This window comes from Microtus oregoni, unplaced genomic scaffold (genome assembly GCF_018167655.1).
Source record: "Microtus oregoni isolate MIOR12 unplaced genomic scaffold, Mior012 000010F_ref0000083, whole genome shotgun sequence".
Lineage (NCBI taxonomy): Eukaryota > Metazoa > Chordata > Mammalia > Rodentia > Cricetidae > Microtus > Microtus oregoni.
Genome location: NW_024543069.1, coordinates 41,119,564 through 41,141,354, shown reverse-complemented (window position 1 = coordinate 41,141,354; position 21,791 = coordinate 41,119,564).

The window sequence follows — 21,791 nt, the reverse complement described above, 5'->3', positions numbered from 1 at the left end:
AGGAAAGCATAAACAAAAGAGAAATTTCACTTGTAGGATAGGAAACTTCCAGGGAACCCTGCAGCAGCTGTGCCAGGAACCCAGACTTCAGAAACCACTGCCCTAAAACACTCAGTGCACAACCCAGACTTCAGAAACCACTGCCCTAAAACACTCAGTGCACAACTCAGACTTCAGAAACCACTGCCCTAAAACACTCAGTGCACAACCCAGACTTCAGAAACCACTGCCCTAAAACACTCAGTGCACAACCCAGACTTCAGAAACCACTGCCCTAAAACACTCAGTGCACAACCCAGACTTCAGAAACCACTGCCTTAAAACACTCAGTGTACAACACACAGCTATTGTCAAAATGCCAGGCCCACCGAGCCGTCCTTGGGCCCACGTGGTTCCTTATATGGACATCAGGTAACAGGCAGAAAAGGCTAACATCATCCTATTCACTTATTCTTCAGGTAAAACATCTTCTGAAAATGTCTTTTGCTGAAATAAATTCTTCAAAGCCGTTAATTTCTGTCTCTTAAAGAGCGTATCTGAATTGAGACAGAGGCCTTCCAATGTGTGACACATTATCTTACATTTTGAGATCTTTGAAATGCATATTCTGTGTCCTTTGAAGTCCTGTAGTTTTAATACAGCTAACAATTTCGCCCTAATGGCTCAGAGGGGGACGTTACTGCAGAATAGTGTCTACTATCGACAGATCAAGCTGGCCTTGACTTCTCTGTGGACAGCTTTGTGTAATGTGCCAGTTTCTTCAAATACAAGAATCAGCTAGAATAAGGATATTCACTATTCAGAGCAAGGTAAGCAGCAAGTGGTACATTATAGACACCCAGGATAAAACCTATGCTTTGTAGAACCCTGGAGATGCTCACGAGGTTAATATTCTCAATGTTAAAATACTATTTTGAACAGTTAGCACTTAACACTGAAGATCCTGGGTGCCTTCTGAAGAATTCAGCATATATGAAGGCAAAGAGAACAGGATCTGCCCTTCAGCTGACTAAAGGTCTCTCCTAAGGAGACATCTCACCTCAGAATCTTCTAGAAATACCTAGAGTAGTCACTTTGCTGTTCTTTTGCTCTTCCAAATCCCACACAGCTTTTCAGCCCCCAGAATCCCATGGGGTAATGATTCTCATATTACCATGAATATTCATTATTCTAACCTGAATATTGATGTCTGCAAAAATTCATGCGTTGAAACTTAATATCTAACACAATAATATTAAAGAGTGGAGCTTTTAGGGGGTTATTCATCATGACGGGATTAATGGCTGTCTTCGTTACTGTTCTATTGCTGTGAAGAGACACCATGACCAATGCATCTTATAAAAGAAAGCATTTAAATGGAGGCTTGCTTACAACTCCAGAGGGCTAGTCCATGATCCTCATGGCAGGGAGCACAGCAGCAGGCAAGCTTGGCACTTAAGCAATAGCTGAGAACTCACATCTGATCTGTAAGTTGCAGGTAGAGAGAGAGACTGGGTCTGACTAGGGCTTCAGTAAACTCAAAGCCCACGCCAAGGGATACACCTTCTCCAACAAGGCCACGCCTCCTAATCCTCCCCCAAACAGTTCCACTACCTGGGAAGCAGACATTCAAATATATGAGCCTACGGGAACCATTCTCTGTGAGAAGACAGCACAACTTATGTGGGATTCCCCTCTGTATGCTGCAAATATGCTTTATTACCATTGGTTGATAAAAAGGCTGCTTTGGCCTATGGCAGGGCAGAATAGAGCTAGGCAGGAAAACGAAACTGAATGGAGGGAGAAAGAAGACAGAGTCAGGCAGATGCTATGTAGCTGCCGAAGGAGAAATATGCCAGAAACTTACCAATAGCCCACAGTTTCATGGCGATATACAGATTAATAGAAATGGGCTAATTTAAGATATAAGTGCTAGTTTGGAATATGCCTGAGCCATTGGACAAATGGTGTTGTAATCGATATTGTTTCTGTGTGATTATTTGTGTCTGGGTGGCCGGCAAAGAAAGCACAATCTCTGTTTACACAGCATCTTTGAACAGACCTTGAATCTGCTGCTTTTGATCCTTTCCGAGTCCTCAGATTCCAAATGTGACCCAATAATCTCACTGCTAAGCAGATAGTGTAAAGAAATGAAATCAGCACATGATAGAGACATCTGTGTTCCTGCATTGGTGTCTATATCATCCATGAGAGTCAAGATTTGGACTCAGCTTGGATGTATGTCAGTGGCCGGAAGCATTAATAAAATGTGGTGTAAATGTAAAATAGAATAACATTCTAATATATATATATATATATATATATATATATATATATATATACAGAATTCTGTAATATCTGGCAATAAGGACTAGCCTGAGAACATTATATTAAGTAAAATAAACAAGACCTGAAAAGATAGATAAATACCACATGTTCTCCTTTGTATGTGGAAGACTTAAAAAGTTGATCTCGTGGAAGAACAGAAGAGTAGTAAATATATTTCAGAAACAGAACTTAGAGGAATTGACCTGGATCCAAGCTGGAAGCCTCCTCTGAAGGAGCCATGCAAGCTGTCAAGGGAAAAGAACCACCAAAGGCCCCCCCATCGTGAATCCTATGAACCCCAACAATGGGCAGTTCTGCAAGATACCCCAGATGGTGCAATAGCGGCACTTTTATCTTGGGGGTAACCAACAGCAGCTGTCTAACTAGTCTTAAGGCCTGCTCAAAGGAGGGAAGGCATGCTTGGTATCATAAACCTACCCAGCGACCCACGGCTTGTGAGAACCTAGAGAAGAACTTCCTGTGGCCACTTTCCTAAACCAGTGCCATTTCTAACCACGCTCCAAGTCCTTATTCTCATGTTTACAGGTAAATGTAGCTCTCACCCTCACCAAAGCAGCTTCTTTTTGCAGCAGATGAAGGCCATTACCAAGGCCCATGACTCATCAAAACGCAGAGAACAACTATCCATGTGGTACCCAAGCCCAATTGATGCATCTGCTACACAGCCCACAACTCAGGCCACATCACAGAAGAAGAGCAGAAAGACTGCATCAGACAGAGGACCCAGGTGTCTACTTAGGACGCTGTGTTCTATATGACACAGAAACTGAACCATGAATCCCAGCGACATGGTCGCCTAAACAAGGCCTGAATCATAACACCAGCTGACATGCCAGTTCAGGGGAGGGGAATCTCATAAGGCCCTACCCCTAGATAGTGACCAACAGGCAATTAGTGGCTACAGAGAAAGAGAGAGAGAATCAGTCTTCTACAGAGACAAGCCCCTGATAGGTTATACAGTCCTAAGCGGTCAGCCCTAAACACATTTACATATGAGCAATAATACTAAATGAACTCAGCAGGTTTTATTTATACATATATGTATACATTTATGTATATATGATATATATAAAAGAAAAAGAGGTTGTGGATTTTTCAGGAAGTTGGGAGACATGGAAGAAGTTGTAGAGGGGATGAAGACTGGGTGAAAATGTTATAAATATAATACTCTATAAAATTCTCAAAAAAATAAAAAATTACAAAAGAGGGTAAATCTGGGGAAAGTGTGATGAAAAGAACAGAGCAAGAGCAGCTAGGAGGCATGGCTGACAATGAGAACAATATCGAAAGCTCTGAAGTACGGCAAGGAGGCTATGATTGACAGTAATTCATTTTGTACTCCATGATAGCTCACGGGGGGTGGGGACGACACTGGTACTCCCAGAATGAAGAGGCAATAACACATAACGAGATAAATACGCCATTTACTTAGATCCAATTGTTACATTAGTATGCATATGAAGTAATACTATATGTGCCAGGCATGGTGGTGAACTCCAGCACTTGGGAAGCAGAGATAGCCAGATCTCTGTGAGTTCAGGGCCAGCCTGGTCTATCTACATAACCAGTTCCATACTAGCCAAGGCTACATAGTCAGACCCTGTCTCAGAAAAGGAGATTAAAAAAAAAAGAAAGGAAAAGAAAAGCAAAAGGAAGAAATGAGAAAATTACACTGTCCCCCTGGAATATGTACAATTATATCAATTAAGCATAAAATATTTATCCAAGAAAGATAGATTATTGACACTTTAATTACCCAGTGTGAGGTTTTACATCTTGTAAGATATAAGATGACCATGAATTTGAGATGCAGGGGAGATACGGAAAGGGTTTGAGGGAGGAGCATGGCGGGGAATAGTGTAGGTGTATCACAATTCTAATTATTCTTATTAATAAAAGCACAGAGTCAGATATCAAGGATAAAAGCTGAAAGATCAGAGAGGCAGAGCGGCCAGCCACTACTTCTTACCTCTACCCAATCCTCAGACCGAATGGGCAATCCTGTCTCTAGGAATCCTCAGACTGAATCCTCACACAGAATGCTCCAAGACTGTGTCTCCACCTCCCCAGTGCTGGGATTAAAGGTGTGAGCCTCCACTGACCAGTTCTGTTTCTCTTTTAGACTGATTCACTCTCCTGTAGCCCAGGGTGACCTTGAACTCCTGATCTTTCTAGTTTGTCCTCCCAAGTGCTGGGATCAAAGGCGCGAGCCACCACTGCTGGCCTCTATGGTTAACTAGTGGCTATCTGCACCCTCCGCCCTCCAGGCAAGCTTTATTAGTCAGAAACAAACAAAATATCACCACATAGAACTATATTTTAACTTTTAAAAACTCACAAAGGAGAAATTTTTTAAAGAAACCAGTAAAAACAAACACACCAAAAATAAGCAAATAAATAAAATAATGCAGATTTAAAATTTTTTAAATCTTTTTAAAATCAGTGCAGTGGCATCAGTGATTGAAAACTCCAGCATCTATATTAACATTAAAAGCTTACCTAAAGGGGAGCATTTCCAATTTCATTAGATTATCTTTGTGATGAAATTGACCAGTAAGATTTTAATCAATTGTTTATGGCAGTTATTTTAAATGCATTTGTTAATTTAGCCAATTGCACATACTTAACAAACTTCAAATTTAATCAGATCCTGCTATCTATTTAAAACATTTCCTTGGAGGCATGGGAGATGGCTTAGTCAGGGCAGTGCTTGCCATACAGACCTGAAGATCTGAATTTAGATCCCCAGCATTCATGTAAAGAGTCGGGTACAGCACATATACAACCCCAGAGCTGGGAGGCCGGGACAGATAGATCCCCAGAGCTTTCTGGTTAGCCAGCCTTGCCAATCAGATGAGCTCCAGGTCCAGTAAATGATGCTGTCTCAAAAAAATACACACCTGATGTTGCACATGTGTGTACTTTCACACACCTATCCTTACATACACCACACACAATTAATGAATTAATTAATTAATCAGTGTCAAAGAGATCTGAACACGAAATCAGCTTACAAGTACAATATATAATCCAGCAGGTGTCAAGATTTTCTTTTAAACTCTCTGTGAAATGATTACCTATTTAAAACAATACCAGGGCAAGTGAGATGGCTCAAAGGGTAAAGGCATCTGCAGCCAAGCCTGATGACCTGAGTTCAATCCCTGGGCCCCACATGGTGGGAGGAGAGAAGTAGCTCACGCCAGCTTTCCTTAGACCTCCGATGTGACCATGGCACATGCATGCCCCTCCCCACACAAATAAAATCGAAACAGAAAGCGGTAATGCTGACCAAGTTCCACCCCAAAATTTGTGTTCCATTGGTTCAGGGTGGGCAAAGTGGGGGAATCCTGCATTGTAATCAGACTCACTGCCTACAGAAACACGGACGCATTTATTTATCGGGGAGTCAAAAACATCTCTTCCTCGAGTGCCAAAATTAATCATTCTTTGTTTTGCATAATTTCTACAACTGTACTAAATTAGCTCATAGATAGGATGGCCACAGAACAAGACACCCCAGAAGTGCAACTGGTTGGTATGCACAGCCCTCCAGTAAACCAGGGCACGTCTAGGCAGAAGTCAGAGCCACATGGCCACTTGATTTGTATAGTACTCGATAGTGTCTAAACTCCAGCATTGGTACTTGGGGCTTTAAAACATTAGTGTCCAGTTATAAATGCTGGGGGAGTTTAAGGCTTCTAATGACTGAAGACAGCTCAAATAATAATATTTGAAAGGTCAACGCTTAGATTCTTGATCCACTGGATAAATGCCTATTTACTTAGGATCATGTGTAAAAAGAAGATTTCAGGTCTAAATTAAGATTTGCTAGGCGAGCAAACTAAAATGGTATAGATAATATTTTAAATATCATTATTTTCCGTGCCAACCCCATTTCAGAGGATAATTGTGTGCAATAATGCTGACTTTCAAAACGGTAGATTAAAATAATTCATTCCTGTTTTTAATTAAAATTGAGAAAGTGGGAACTAATAATATAATGTGTGTCAGAGCTGCATGTGTGCACCGTACAAGATAAGAAGGGGATTGCAACACCAGCCTGCTTCTGGAGTTCCCTGAAATTCCCAAGGAAAGAAGGGAGCATGGGAGTCAGTGGCTGCACCGCTAGCACGTTAGACACAGGAGGCAGCTCCTTTGTTGGCTGAGTTCCCTGAAGCCATTCTTTAGGTCCTGATGATTCAAGAGCACAAGACGCACTGTCTCTACAATCCCATCTGAGAGACTTTCTCTATGGGACGTGTGGATACAGTAAGGCTGGACATTTTGATGATAACGTGTAGATCGGATCTTAAGACCATCTGGGTTTAAAGACAGGAAAGAGTCGGGGGAAGTCCTGTTCTTTACATAGGTTTAAACAGAAGGGCCGCAGGCACCGAACAACAGGAGGATGCGAGGATGCTGCTCTGCAAACAGATCCCACAGGGTCTCTGAATGGGCTGAGCACCACTGCCTCTCTGTCCCAACTGGAGTACTGAGGTCTCCAGTTTTTGATGAACAGATTTCTGTTTCTTTACAAGAATGAGTTACAGTAAATACGACTGGTCCTTGCTTTGCTTCCAGGGACTCAGCCTGACTGCGGCAGCAAGAGAATGAAGAAAAAGACAACAGACAGACATAGGGACAGAAAGATAAGATCAGGTGGTCTGGACTGTCAGGTGAGAAACCCAACACTCTGGAAGCTCAGTATCTTTGTTATTTTTGTATGACTGGGATAAGACAGCATATGGACTTACAGCTCTGTAGGGTTAGAGCCTATGACCATCATGGCAGGGATCATGGCAGGCAGGCATGGTGCTGGAGAAGTAGCTGAGAACTTCCATCTCATCCACAAGGACACAGAAAGAGAAAGACTCTGTAGATGGTAGGGCTTTTAAAACCTCAAAGCTCACCCACCCCCTGTGACACACCTCCTCCAACAAGGCCACACCTCCTAATCCTTCCTAAACAGTTCCACCAACTGGAGACCAAGTATTTAAACCTCTGAGCCTATGGGAGCCGTCCTCATCTGAGTCACCATACTCAGCGTGTTGAGCAGAAGTATCAGGTTACCACATTCAGATAAACAAGGAAGCAGAGCTTACGGTATACACCTGGATCAAAGGGGACAGTGTCTCTAGGGAAGCAGTCTTCAGGATGTATATATCTGGGGGGAGAAAGCCATGGTGGACATTTTCTATGCACCATCGACATCCACACGTGGACCAGAGGAGGGCATTGCCACTTCCCTCTGAGCCCTACCCTCTTTGTTGTCTTCCCATGAGTCTGAGGCTCCGAGGTCCCTGACCTGTCCCCTATAGATACGCTAGTCTGACAAAGGCATTTCCATAGGCAACAGATCTGACTGCTGTGACCAGTCCTGCCACTCTGAGACTGTGGTCAGGAACCTGTGTTCCACAGATGGCCTGTCCACAGGTAGACACAGAGACAGCCTAACTTAAGAAAGAATCCCACACATAACTACATAGATCCAAAAGTCATTTCCTAAATGGATGCTTCATGTTCTTGGATGCTGGATATCACTGAAAATACTAACTATGTGATGAAGTTAGATGTGTAGAAAAGAGATGCTGAACAAAGAGAAATGGATATGGCCTATATATTGGCTTATCCCATAGAAAATAGACACAGATCACATATTAGCTGACAGTATCCTTATATATTAGCAAATCGGTCCATAAGGGATGCAAAATTCATTTTTAAAGGGAAAGAGGCACGTTTCACAAACTATAGTGTTCCTATTCACCAGGAAGATAAAATGTTGGGATAGGAGCTGGAAAATGGCCCAGTGAATAAAGGTGTTAGCCCACACAAGCAGGGCAACCTGAATTCAATCTCTGGGCCCTACAGGGCAGAAGGTGGAACCCAACTCCAGAAAGTTATCCTCCAATGTCCATGCCACACAAACATTCTGTGCATACACACACATGCTCATGCACACACACACACACACACACACAGAGAGAGAGAGAGAGAGAGAGAGAGAGAGAGAGAGAGACTTTTAAAGCAGCTGTGATATTTACGCAACCCAATGGCCATCTCCAATATAAAGAGTGTCAAGAGGAAGCAGACAGATCTGCAAGCACAGCCCTGTTCTCACACACATCCGCCACTTTGTGACAGAATGAGCAGATGTCACATCAGGAAGGACACAGAAGCTGTGTGCAGAACTCACGTTTTAACGCTGAGTTTAAAATAAATTTAAAGGAATTTGATTCATTTTAGCACATGGAATAAAAGAACAGACAGAAATAGGAAACACACATACTCAAAATGGAGAAATAAGTTCATTTTTCATACACAACAATTATTTAAATAAGAAATATAGAAGAGTCTAGAGGTGAGTTATTGGGACAAATGAAAAAGATAACTAGATACAAAGTGAACGTGCAAAAGAATTACACTGCTAGTGTAATGTATGTTGGTGTGAGCGAAATGAGTTTTCTTAAAGACACTATTTTAGTAAGACCCAAAACATTAAACTCTAATAATCAATTTAAAATATATTTATGAGACCTATAAATGAAGCCCCTAAATTTGATAGACATTAGTGGTTCCTAAGTAAATTGATGGGTATGATCTATTTGACATTGGAAGATTCAATCGTGTTACAATATTTTCTCGAATTCTACCACAGGATGACACAAGACCATTCCAAACCCTCAGTTTATTTGCAAATATTGACCGGGCCCTCCAAAAGCATATGGGAAAAGTCACATGTGGTGTCTCATGCTTGTAACACCAGCATTTGAAAACGAGCAGGAAGCTCATGAATTCAAAGCCAGCCTAGGCTACATAGTGAGATCTTGTCTTGAGAAAAGATAGTATGGAGGGCCTGGGAGATGGCTCACTGGGTAACTGCGCTGGCTGCCAAGCCTGACGTCCTGAGTTCCATTCCTGGAACCCATGGAGTGGAAGGAGAGAACCAGGTCTACCATCTTGTCCTCTGACCCCAGGAATGCAAGACAACATGCACTCACACACACAGGCACAAGAGAAATAAATCAAGAAATGTAATAAAACAAAACAAAAAATAAGTCATGTGGAAAGAAAGACGGCCAAAAATAACCAAAACATTCTTGAGATAGGGTAAAGGCCAGGAAAGCTTACTTGTGAGGTGACATTCACAGCTTGCTATGGTGGTGTCCAAACTTAGCACAAACACAGATGAACTGAAGAGCGGATTAACTCACAGAAATGCAGGCATTGGGATAATATCAAATATAATACTTAAAGTAGTGGAAATGATGCATTTTTCAAAAATATAAAGGATCAGTTATATATTCACATAGGAAAAAAAGAAATTCGATCACTTTCTTACACTTGACATTAAAATTTTGGCTTTGGGTGGACCTTAACAAAATATCAAGGAAACAGTAAAAGTTACAGGAGTGAAATAGGGTGTCCTTATCCAGTCGGGTAGGAAGATGGCGCTGAAACAGACTGTTAAAACTAGCAAGAGGGGGGCTGGAGAGATGGCTCAGTGGTTAAGAGCATTGCCTGCTCTTCCAAAGGTCCTGAGTTCAATTCCCAGCAACCACATGGTGGCTCACAACCATCTGTAATGGGGTCTGGTGCCCTCTTCTGGCCTGCAGGCATACAAACAGACAGAATATTGTATACATAATAAATAAATATTTAAAAAAAAGAAAAAAAAACTAGCAAGAGGGAGCCAAAAATGATACACTGCATAAATAGAATTGAGAGCAAAAAGTCACATGATCATCACAATAGCTGCCAACAAGGCCCTTGACAAAGTTCAATGATAAAAGCCTGAAGAAACTAGAAGGGGCTACCTCACTGGGTGGTGGTATGGCCATGCACACCTTTAATCCCAACACTTGGGAGGCAGAGGCAGGTGGATCTCAATGAGTTCAAGGCCAGCCTAGTCTACAAAGCAAGTACCAGGACAGCCGAGGCTACACAGAGAAACCCTGTCTCAAAACACAGACACACACACAAACAAAATAAAAAACACAAAAACACAGATGGGGGGAGCTACCTCGATGTGACGAAGAATGCATATGACCTGTGTGAAGCCAACACCGGGCAGAAAAGGGGGGATGATGGACACTGTCACTTCTCAGGTTATGTATACAATAGTCTATTTGTATGTATGCCTGCAGGCCAGAAGAGGGCACCAGATCCCATTACAGATGGTTGTGAGCCACCATGTGGTTGCTGGGAATTGAACTCAGGACCTTTGGAAGAGCAGGCAATGCTCTTAACCACTGAGCCATCTCTTCAGCCCCTGTCACTTCTCAGGTAAGGAATGAGAAGAAAGTAGTCATGCATAGCTTGAAATCTTGAGCAAGACAGCAAGAGAAAGAAGAAGGGAAAGAGAGGAAGTCACATTATCCCTACTTGGAAATCATATGACCTGTACTTGAAACTCACATGACTGCATCCTCTGAAGAACCCACAGAGGACTCCAGGTCAAATAAACAACATCAGCCGTCAGCCAAGACGGGCTTTGAAGTCGGGGTTCGTGTAGCTTATTCTAAAATTGTACATTATAATTAGATAGTCTTAAATAAAACTGCTCAGCAATAATAATTATTCCTAACCTGCTAAAGTTTCAGTTTAATCTCAGCTGGTGGCTGTCAAGGGACTCAACAAATAAAAAGTAATCAAGAAGTATATATGCTAAGAAATTAGTAAGTTACCAGGACTCCGTGTTCAAACAAAAGCCTGCAGCTGCTATCAGTTGTGTTTATTCAATGGTGCTCCTGAGGAACGACCGTCTAAAGGTTACCACTAGTAGAACTACTCAGGGGTTAACTAGGCACCATTTTAATATTTCGTTTTCTTTTTCACTAACATGTATTAATTGTACATATTAATGTGGTTCAGAGTGATAATTCAACACAGCGTATACTAATTAAACTCAGCCTCCCAGACCTATCCCCTCCCACTTCCACACCTTTTACAACTGTAATAATTACCGTTCTATTTTAGGGTCACCTTTTTTAATGGAGCAGCAGTTAAATCCCTTGAGAGAGAAGCAGTAATTGAAATATACAATTCCTAGTTTCTGTTCCTCAACCTGGGAGAGAATGACTCTCTGAAACCCTTCCTAGGATCAGAATGTCAGACTCAGAACAAAGGAGAGAGGTTAGGACTCAGGGTAAGGGGTAAAATATGACACAAGAGTTGTTGACTAACCTGTCTGTCAACTTGTGGAGGTGAGGCTGAGAAGCAGCTAGTGCCCCTTCCTGGGCCCTCAACTGCTGCTTCTCCAGACTTACTGGTACTTAGCCACTTGCTAAAACCTTTCTGTCCCTGTGTCTCTGTCTCTGTCTGTCTGTCTGTCTGTCTGTCTCTGTCTCTCTCTCTCTCTCTCTCTCTCTCTCTCTCTCTCTCTCTCGGGAAGATTATAGAAATCACAGATTTGTAAGCCTTCTGTTGCCTTGCTCTTCAGCTACTTTTATTTTGGGGGTGCTGGGATTTGAACCCAGGTCCTTCCCCTCACCACTTAGATCTATCATCAGCCCCTTAATCTGCTCATAGAAGCTCAAACTTTTTATAGTTTTGCCTGTATGCTTCAGCCTCACAGCACAGAATTCAGAGCTTTGCAAACACAGCAAATATTATTATTACTTAAGAATAAGTTCCTGCTTACCCAAGTTCTGTCTCTAGCAGTCAGGGTGCCAAACACAAAAAGGCACCAACAGACACGTATTTATCATTTGTATTTAGGGACAAGAAGACTCCAAATGGTCCGAGGAAACAGTGGGACAGTGACTATTCTCTATAGAGGAAATCCATTTCCTTTCCTATACGTGTATTCCAAACTATGTCTAGTACCTGGTAACTATGGAAGCACATGTCTTGGGACACTGTAGGAAAGTAAGTCTGGCTACTTATGACAAACACATTACTACAAATGATGTCTCTTTCAATAACCATTGTATTTAGATTCTTGGGTATCTAGTGGGTTTTAAGGCATCTGTTTGTAATTATACATTCAGTGAAGATTTCTTACTGAGAGGGACCACAGAGCCAATCTGACCCTGAGGTCATGTATCAGTCCCATGAGGTTAATGAGGACCTAGTGTATTCCTCTGAAGCATCTTTACTATTCCTCATGCAAAATAAACCCATTTCTCATGTGTACATATCATCTATAGAAGATGGGTCCCTTCCAGACAAAAGGCACACAGACAGACTTACTTTATTCTCATGTGTACGTATCTATGGATGATTTTCTAAAACCCCGGCAGGGTTAGGATGGGATCACTTCTGTAGTAATAGGAGCGGCGGGGCTGCGTCCCTGGCACCCTGTAGTTCTAACCTATCAGGGCAAGCAGTTTCTTTATTTAATTAACCAATGACCTTCCTCCATCACACTTCCAGACAAAGGGCTCACAGACAGACTTATTTTATCCTCTTGCAGTTTGGAACTTTACATCCTATCTGCAAAGGAACTGAAAATTTTAAGGCACCATTGCTAACTTTCTTAAGATTATATAACTATCTCTGCATTTTCCCATCAACCCCACAACTATAAGTGCTTCCACAAACTAAGCAGAGCCTACAGTTTCCTAATCAGCAAACTTCAGCACATAGCTGAGTTCTCAAGCACACAAAGGATAGTCTACCACCCACCTTTGTCTGCCCTTGCTCCCACGGCGCCTGTAGACATGGCCTCAATTTTGGCACTCAGAGCATAAAGGCTTAGGAAACTCGTCTCCTTTCCTAGACCACAAGGCTCTTCCTAAGCCCCCAGTTCAAACCAGTTGACCTTGGGTCCTCCAAAAGACTCCAAGTCACTTGTATCAAACAGGAGGTGCTCCCACACTTTCTTAAGGGGACCCCAAGTAACTCCGGCATTTGTAACGTTGGGGGAAACTCTGCTACCACCATTTGTGACACAGCCAACTGCCGGATCAGAGACTATACCACGTCTTTACTTAGAGGAATGATTTAACCTCAGATGAAAGCAGGAAGGATATCTCCTTCCCAAACCTTGGCAAAGGTTACTGTGGAACGCTCAAAGCAAGCTTTGTCTCTAACCTGTCACCAGGACCACTGCCAGGTTTACTGTCTCCATGAGCATCTGCTGTAATAGCTTACAACTCACTGTGGATCAAGGTAGAAAAGAGGGATGCGACTTAAGATCTATGCAAGCGCTGTCGTATTACAAATGTAGGATGGTTAGAAAACGCACTCTACCTCCAGAATGTTAAAAGGGTAGCAAGCAAGAGGTAAAGTGAAGCTCTAACCCTGCCAGTTCCCTATTCGCTCCTCTGCGGACTGGCCAATTCTGTCACCGCCTGCTATCATAAACACACGAACACTTGTGAAATCATCTCTACAAATGAATAATCAAAGAACACACTTAGTGCCTTAAATGAGGATAAGTAATAATGTATTCCACCCCCACCCCAGAATCCTCACCATCTATACCAAATGTCAACTAAACATCCAGAAGTGACTATGTGACAAGCTACCAAGGGTGTCTGGATCTACGTCTAATCCAGCAATGATATAACCATCAAAGCCTAGCGATGCCGTCAGAGGCATCCCTTTGTAGGCAGTTTATACCTAGACAATGGAGGCATCAGGCAGGAATTCCTTCTTTGCCATCAGAAACATGACTTTTAAGCTGCTCAGATCATGATGTATCATAGGTAAAATGAACATAAAATCCGCAGCAAGATCCCAGAGTAGCCCCCAGCACCAAAGAGAAGCAAGGACAGACCTTCAGCACATCTGGAGTGGAGTCAAGTGCAGGCTACTACCCACAGCTGGTACACCATAGACGGAAAGAATACTTCCAAGAAAAGGCCATTGGGAGTATGCTGTGACCTCCCCGCTGGGAGGCCATCCCCAGATAGTAATTCACCTGTGTGCATGAGGAGAGGAGGGGGAGAAAATGCTGAAGGACTTTCTACTTCCCTTTACAGAGAAAAAAACCACCTCTCTGAATATATAATCAAAATCAATCAGAATTATAAAGCACCGCAAAATGGAAAATATGCTGGTTAGAACACAAAAGAAATTGTGGGGAAAATGAACGGTCTCAGTTTCTTTGGGATGGGATTTCAAAAGAGTAGAACACTAATTGAAAAATCATCATGCTTAGTGGGGCTGACTCTGCTCATAAGATGTGCTCATTCACGGGGTGGGGGGGGAGAGGTGTAAAATAAACAGCACACAGCCAGGGATAAAAGGAGAGAAGAGGTTGGGGGGCAGGGGACCTCCTTCCAGGCATGAGGAACATTACACCAGGCAATCTCTTGGCAGCCAGCTGTTACTAGAACTGAGAGAAGGACAATGAAACCAAACAGAATTGGGTCTTTGAATGTATTTATGAAGGAGACAAGCTCCCCCTCCCCCAGAGACTGCTGGAGGGGAGGGAGCAGCTTCCTGAGGGACCAGGGAAGGGCAGGAACTGCATCTGCAAAAGCACTGACCAATCAAAAGAAGGGATGTGTGTGGTCAGGGCTGATGGCAGATTCTTCTCAGCCCGGAAGTATCAAGTCTACACAGAGCTGATTCCCACAGTCATAAAGGAAATAAAGCATACATCTGTGACGCTTTTTTCCAGCTGGTAAAGAAAGTAGGGATGAGGAAACCCACGTGTGCAGCAAGCCACGGGAAGAGAAAGGCCTTCTGCTAGGCAGAGAGGGATCCTGGGAAGCTGAAGCCCAGAATCTCCGTGAGGGCTGGGGACGGGGTGGTCCTCTACAGTCACTCAGGGACAATCTTCCCCAATTAGGGTTGGTCAGGTGAAAGACAGAATGGCTGACTGGCCTATGACTGTTCTGTGAACATGGCCCTACTCCCCTTTGAACTTATTGAGCCAGTCCGTCAGCGGCCGGCCCTACTGAAGGGAGAAAGGGCCCACTAAAAGCCCACAGAGGCTTTAATTTTTTTAATGGTCAGGTTTTGGTATCAGGTCAGGAGGTAAGGAAGAAGCCCTCCATCTTTGGGAGTTCACTGACTTTATATCCTAGTGATGGTGCCACCCTGTCTGTCTGCCTACCAGGGAAGGTGTCTCACTCCCAGTCCCTAATGCTCCCTTCTCAGAGGTTACCCAAATTGTTTTAGGGGTTTGAGAGAGAAGATTATGCTAGCTGCTTCCAGGATGGCAGAAGGGGCAGTGTAAAGGGGGCAACAGTTAGACTCTCTCAGAAGAGGGTTTATCTCAGGGTCACAGGACAACTTAAGAGACAGCAATGATCCAGAACATAAGACAGCCAGGTGATGACAGCAGGCATCCTTGAAGCAAATGTGAGTGAGGAGCCTCTGTGACAGACAAAAAGTCTGACTTCTGGAGCTGCTATAACTCTTATTAAAAGTTTAGTTAATCCGGGCGGTGGTGGTGCACGCCTTTAATCCCAGCACTCGGGAGACAGAGGCAGGCGGATCTCTGTGAGTTCGAGACCAGCCTGGTCTACAAGAGCTAGTTCCAGGACAGGCTCCAAAACCACAGAGAAATCCTGTCTCGAAAAACCAAAAAAAAAAAAAGTTTAGTTAAGAAAATAGGGGAGGCCGGGCGGTGGTGGCGCACGCCTTTAATCCCAGAACTCGGGAGGCAGAGACAGGCAGATCTCTGTGAGTTCGAGGCCAGCCTGGTCTACAAGAGCTAGTTCCAGGACAGGCTCCAAAGCCACAGAGAAACCCTGTCTCGAAAAACCAAAAAAAAAAAAGAAAAGAAAAGAAAAAAGAAAATAGGGGAGTTTTTTCTTTATTGGAGGAAGAAACAAGGCAAGAAAACAAACTGAAGAATTTTGGTGAGGCTGGAGCTATGGCTCAGCCATTAAAGGCATTTGCTGTTCTCACAAAGGACCCAGGTTGGTTTCCCAGCACCCAAATGACAGCTCACAACAATCCATAGGCACGCACAGGTATATAAATATATATGCAAGCAAAACACTCGTGCACATAAAATAAATAAATCTTTTTTTTAAAAAAAAGTAAAGAATCCGTGGCAGGGGATGCTTCTTTGTCACTGCTGTTGTGACACACTTTTATAAGGAAGCAGTGGACAGAGTACCTGTCCCCTGTGAGTGTGCTCACCTCTGCCCTTCCATCCTGATACCCCAGCATAACCCTTCTGGGAGTGGGGAGACTCTGTCCTTGAGAAGCAGCAGGCTTAGTGGGCCTTTTACATCTGAGCATGATTTTTCATACTTCCTCCCACAAGCTGCAGTCTCTCTCTCTCTCTCTCTCTCTCTCTCTCTCTCTCTCTCTCTCTCACCTCTAGACTCAGTCCTAGCAAAATCTTGGCAGAGAGGGGGCTGTCTGTGACTCCTACCTTTCATCAGTGGGACAACTCACGGTTCTCTGCACACTGATGGTTTCATATCCTAAGATCATACATCTATGAAAAATGACACCAATATGTCCAACTAAGAGAGCATCCAAGAGCCTCAGGAGTAAGCTCCTAGTCTTGGAAAAACTGGAAAGATGTAGTCAGAACATCCCATCCTTTTCCTTCTCTCTATCCTCACAGGCTTAAACTTAAGCATCTGGACAGCTGGACACACTCACTGCCCATGTCCACACTCCCTTCGCCAGCATGTCAACTCATCTGTGGTCAGGTACTCCTTCACTGAAGCTCCGTGGGAAGCTTCACTGTTGCCTTGAACTGAAACCCTGACAGCCTTTTCCCTTCCCTCTGTGCAGCAGAGAATGAATCTGTGTCTTCCTACGAGAACCCTTGACACGCTGAGCGCCGTTACCGAGCACACCACCAGACAACGGAGAACACGACCTATATCCTATCTCACACTAAGCAATCCAGGGCAGCTAGCAAAGCCACACTAGACCTACAATGTGCAATCACTATATAAACGTATAAGAATAAGCACGCAAGCAAATCACACCCTTCAGGGTTCTTTTCAACCTTCCCTACTGCACCGTGGCATTCGGTCCTCTGCTGGTTGAATACTATTTCAAGTTGGCCACCACTCTGGATTGCAGTTCCGGTCTTGTCCTCCAGGAGGACCAGGAGGTTCCAATGTTGTCAACATGCCAAAGTACGGATTGATGGGCTCCATCTTTCCTCTCCCTGTTCCACAGCCCCGGGGGCACTGATCAATCAATAAATAACCCTGGGGAAAAGGGTAGCGCACAAGGGATCTAATGGGGATGAGGAGCTTCTAGTTTAGGAGTGGAAAGACGGTGGCAAGTACAGGAGATGGAAGGAAGAAGGTAAAGTAAGAGTAAGGAAGTGTGAAAAAGACACAAGGATTCATACAATTAAACAGCTATAGTACAACTCAGCTATTGATAACTATACATATATAGTTTAAGCAAAATGTTCCCATGTCAGCTAACAATGTTCCCTCCAGGATTCAAAGGCCATCTAACAAAAATCTCCAACACTAAGCATGAGAAGCCCTATTTTGAGCTGTTGGCCAGGGTCGTCCAAGAGACTCTTAGAACATTACAGGTTATTGCTATTGTTCTTGGCCTCCCCCAGAGGTAGGAGGTAAGTCCCTGCTGCTGAAGACACCATGTATGTCAATGGCTCAGAGGCCACTGAACTGGTCCTTACCTGAATGTTGAATGCTTCTTCCCCAAGGACCAGCTTTCATGGATACCAGAGGGTACCATGCAAACTTCCAAAGGAGGGAGGCAGCCAACAATCCTATTCAGCTATGACACCTATGACGAGCAGGGCACAATAGTTCTCAGGATACATTAGTGCCATGAATACCTCAGTGGTAATCTTAAGACCCACTGAACAATGAAAAACCCTCTCAGGAAGCCAAGGCAGTGACTCAAGGCAAGAAAAGAAGCAGAGATCACAGAGGAATGCTGCCTAACAGTCTGTTCCTCATGGCTTGCTCAGCTTTCTTTCTTATATAGCCTGGGACCCTCTGCCCAGCAGAGGCACTGTTCACAGTAGGCTGGGCCCTCCCAGATAAATCATTCATCAAAAAATGCCCTACAGACATGCCCACAAGCCAATCTGAAGGTGGCAACTCTTCAGTTGAGGTTCTCTCTTCCCAGATGACTTTAGTTTGAATCAGAAAGTAACCACCATACCTTGCAAGCCCAAGAAGCTGAGTTCAGTCCCCAGAATATATTTAAAAGTCTCTATGTGGTGGTACCATTGATAACTGTGGGGCTTACTGGCCATCCAGTCTAGCCTACTTACTGAGTTCTGGTTCAATAAGAAACTCTCAGAGTTTCTCAAAGAAAGAGAGAGGGAGAGGAGGAGGAGGAGGAGGAAGAGGAGGAGGAGGAGAAGAAGAAGAAGAAGAAGAAGAAGAAGAAGAAGAAGAAGAAGAAGAAGAAGAAGAAGAAGAGGAGATGGATAATGCCCGAGGAAAGCCATGTAAAATTGTTCTCTGGCCTCTACACATATGTGTGCTCATGTGCAAGATCACTTACACACATGAGTGTGTCTGCATACACATTTATACATACACACATAAAAATGAACACACAAATGCAAATTCAATCCCGGTACTTAGATATCACACCAGACTATCTGATTTTAAAAAAATCAGAATTTCAGGAGCCAAGGTATTGATGTCCCCTCATTACCCACATAACTCTAACAATCCATACAGTATAAATCAGGCTGAGAATTTCTGTCTGAGTCAGAGGTTTTCAGGCACCTTGGTGCCTGTGAGGTGGAGCCCTAGAAAGTCCTAGGAGCTATATCTTTTACAAGCTCTAGATGTTTCTAAATGTAGCAGACTTTTGAAACAGAACCTAGGAAACCCAGGCCTCAAAGTGAGGTGACCGAGTCATTGGTGATAGCTGGAAACTAATTAGAAACACAACTCTGAGACCTCCCCCAAATATATCCAGATGGAATAATGAAGAAGGCCAGCACCAGAAGCTATGACCCCCTTGCCTCCCACTCCTCTGGAGACTCTCACCCACATGACTAAGTTCGCGTAGCTGCCTGGTCCCTTTAGCACACATGGGACTCTGGAAATCCCCCTAGAGATGGCTGTCTTTGGATACAACCCAGACATTTGTGAATGCCTACTAAGAGGTAACTGTCATTCCAAACCTACACTTGCCATTTGGAGTGCAATAAACTCTAGTGAGATGGCTCAGTGAGTAACGGCTCTCACTGTCGACCCGGACAACCTGAGTTCATCCCTAGGACCCACACGGTAGAGGGAGAGAACCACTTCTACAAGCTGAACTCTGACTTCTACTACGTATATGTGTGCATACGCACACTCGTATACATGTGCGCACACATAGAGAGACAACAAATAAATAAATGGCAGTAAAGGTTTTTTAAAAAGTGTTGTGAATCTTTGCAACTGTATATTGCCTCTGTATTCAAGTTTAAATATAACCTGGGCTTTCTCACCTGAGAGACAAACCATACAACCCTTGACACCATTTCTAGCTCCACTCCCTGGTCACGAGTCCTCAGTGTGGTCTTCCCAGACATCTTTCTCATGCCCCTGTCCTCTGGTGACCACTTTCCCACAAGACAGAAAAGCACAGCATGCTTGCCCCACCTGCCAGCCCTTATAGTCCACACAGCCCAAGCAGCCACAGTCTTCCTCCTAAACCTACAGCCGTTCACTTAAGCCACCAACTAAAGCTGTCGAGATGACAAGGACCTAACACACAGCTTGTCCTCACCCTATCTCCTCTTCACCTTTCCAGGAGTCCCCTGGCCTCTCTGGGTATGTCTGTCTCTGCGTGTCCTTCAAGTGTGCCGTGTACCATCCCCAGGACCTGAAAACAACAAACCATGTATTTCTACCTTGTACTGTCCCTCACTGCTGGAGGGGCTCTCTCTGTCTTAGGGTCTTAAAGCCAAGGATGATCAGGATTTTTCTCAAAGACAAATTAAACAAAAAAAAATGAATATTGCTGACTTCAACCAATATTTCATTTATTTGTTTTGGCTTTTGTTGTTGGCTTTTGATGTTTTGGTTTTGTTCTGAGGCAGGATCTGACTGTGTAGACCAGGCTGACCTCAAACACATAAAGATCCGCTCACCTCTGGGAAACTTCATGGCCAACAGCCAAGCTAAAATTCTGCCTCTTCTTCCACTACTGAGGAAAGTATTTAAGGGGATACTAGAGGGAAACACTCTTCTTTGGAAGTGCCAACCATATTCTGGCGGCAACAGCCTTCACACATCCCTGGAGTGTGGGGAAGCTCCTTCACATTGCAGACTGGTACCACGGCCCACCAGCCATGGAAGTAGAATAGAAATTAACCTCATTTATATGTGAAAAGCTAAATAATCTTACATTCTCTAAAAAGCAAAACTATAGAAACAATAAAACAGCAGAGATTGCCAGGATAAGGAGAGGGAGGACTATACAGGCACCATGTGGGGGTGGGCCTACACACAGCCACAGAGCAGAGGACTTTCAGGGCCTATGAGCTGCAATGCTGAATAGATCTCACTGTGGTTTTCAAATTTATTTTATGTGTGTGCCTTGCCTGTGTGTATGTTTGTGTATTGTTTGTGCAGTGCTCACAGAGGACAGAAGAGGACATCAGATCCTCTAGAACTGAAACTACAAATGGTTGTAAGCCACCATGTGGGTGCTGGGAATCGAACATGGGTCCTCTGAAAGAGCAGCCGGTGCTCTTAAGTGGTGACCCATCTCTCCAGACCATATTTTGTTGTACATTTATAAAAACTCACAGGATGTAGGATGCCTACAGTGAACTATGGTGTGATCTACACCCTATGAGCAATCGTGCACTAATGCAGGCTCGCCAGTTGTACCAGATGTAACCAGCTAGCACATGTGTGGAAGACTATGCAACCATGGGGCTGGAGACAGGGCAGGGGTGCAGAAGGCTATGAAATCACGGGCTGGAGGCAGAGTGGGATACAGGGGTGCAGAAGGCTATGAAATCACGGGCTGGAGACAGGGTAGGATGCAGGGGTGTGGAAGGCTATGCAACCATGGGGCTGGAGACAGGGCGGGATGTAGGGGTGCAGAAGGCTATGAAATCATGGGCTGGAGACGGTGGGATGCAGGGGTGCAGAAGGCTATGAAATCACGGGCTGGAGACAGGGCAGGATGCAGGGGTGCAGAAGGCTTTGCAGTCATAGGACTAGACACAGGATAAGATGCAGGGGTGGGGAAGGCTATGCAACCATGGGGCTGGAGACAGGATGGGATGCAGGAAATATCTGCTTTTTCTTGCAACTTTTCTATGAAGTCAAATTCTTCTAGAAAATTAAGTTGCATCCAAAAACAAACAAATAAGGAAAAAGTGAAATGAATTAGCAATACCCACTGAATAAGATGTGAGGCAGGCTTAGCACCCAGGTTCCGGGGACTTGCTTCAACCACTGCCCAGGTGAGGGCGGACAGTGACGAAGAGACAACTGCTCACTCTGCAGACACTTACCCCTAGAGATGAACCCTGAGAACCATAGCATGTGAGAAAGACCATGATGGGAAAACAAACCATGCCTAGCGCAGACAGAAAGGCGCACCTCAGCTCGGCCTTTCACTTTCCTGTATTATAG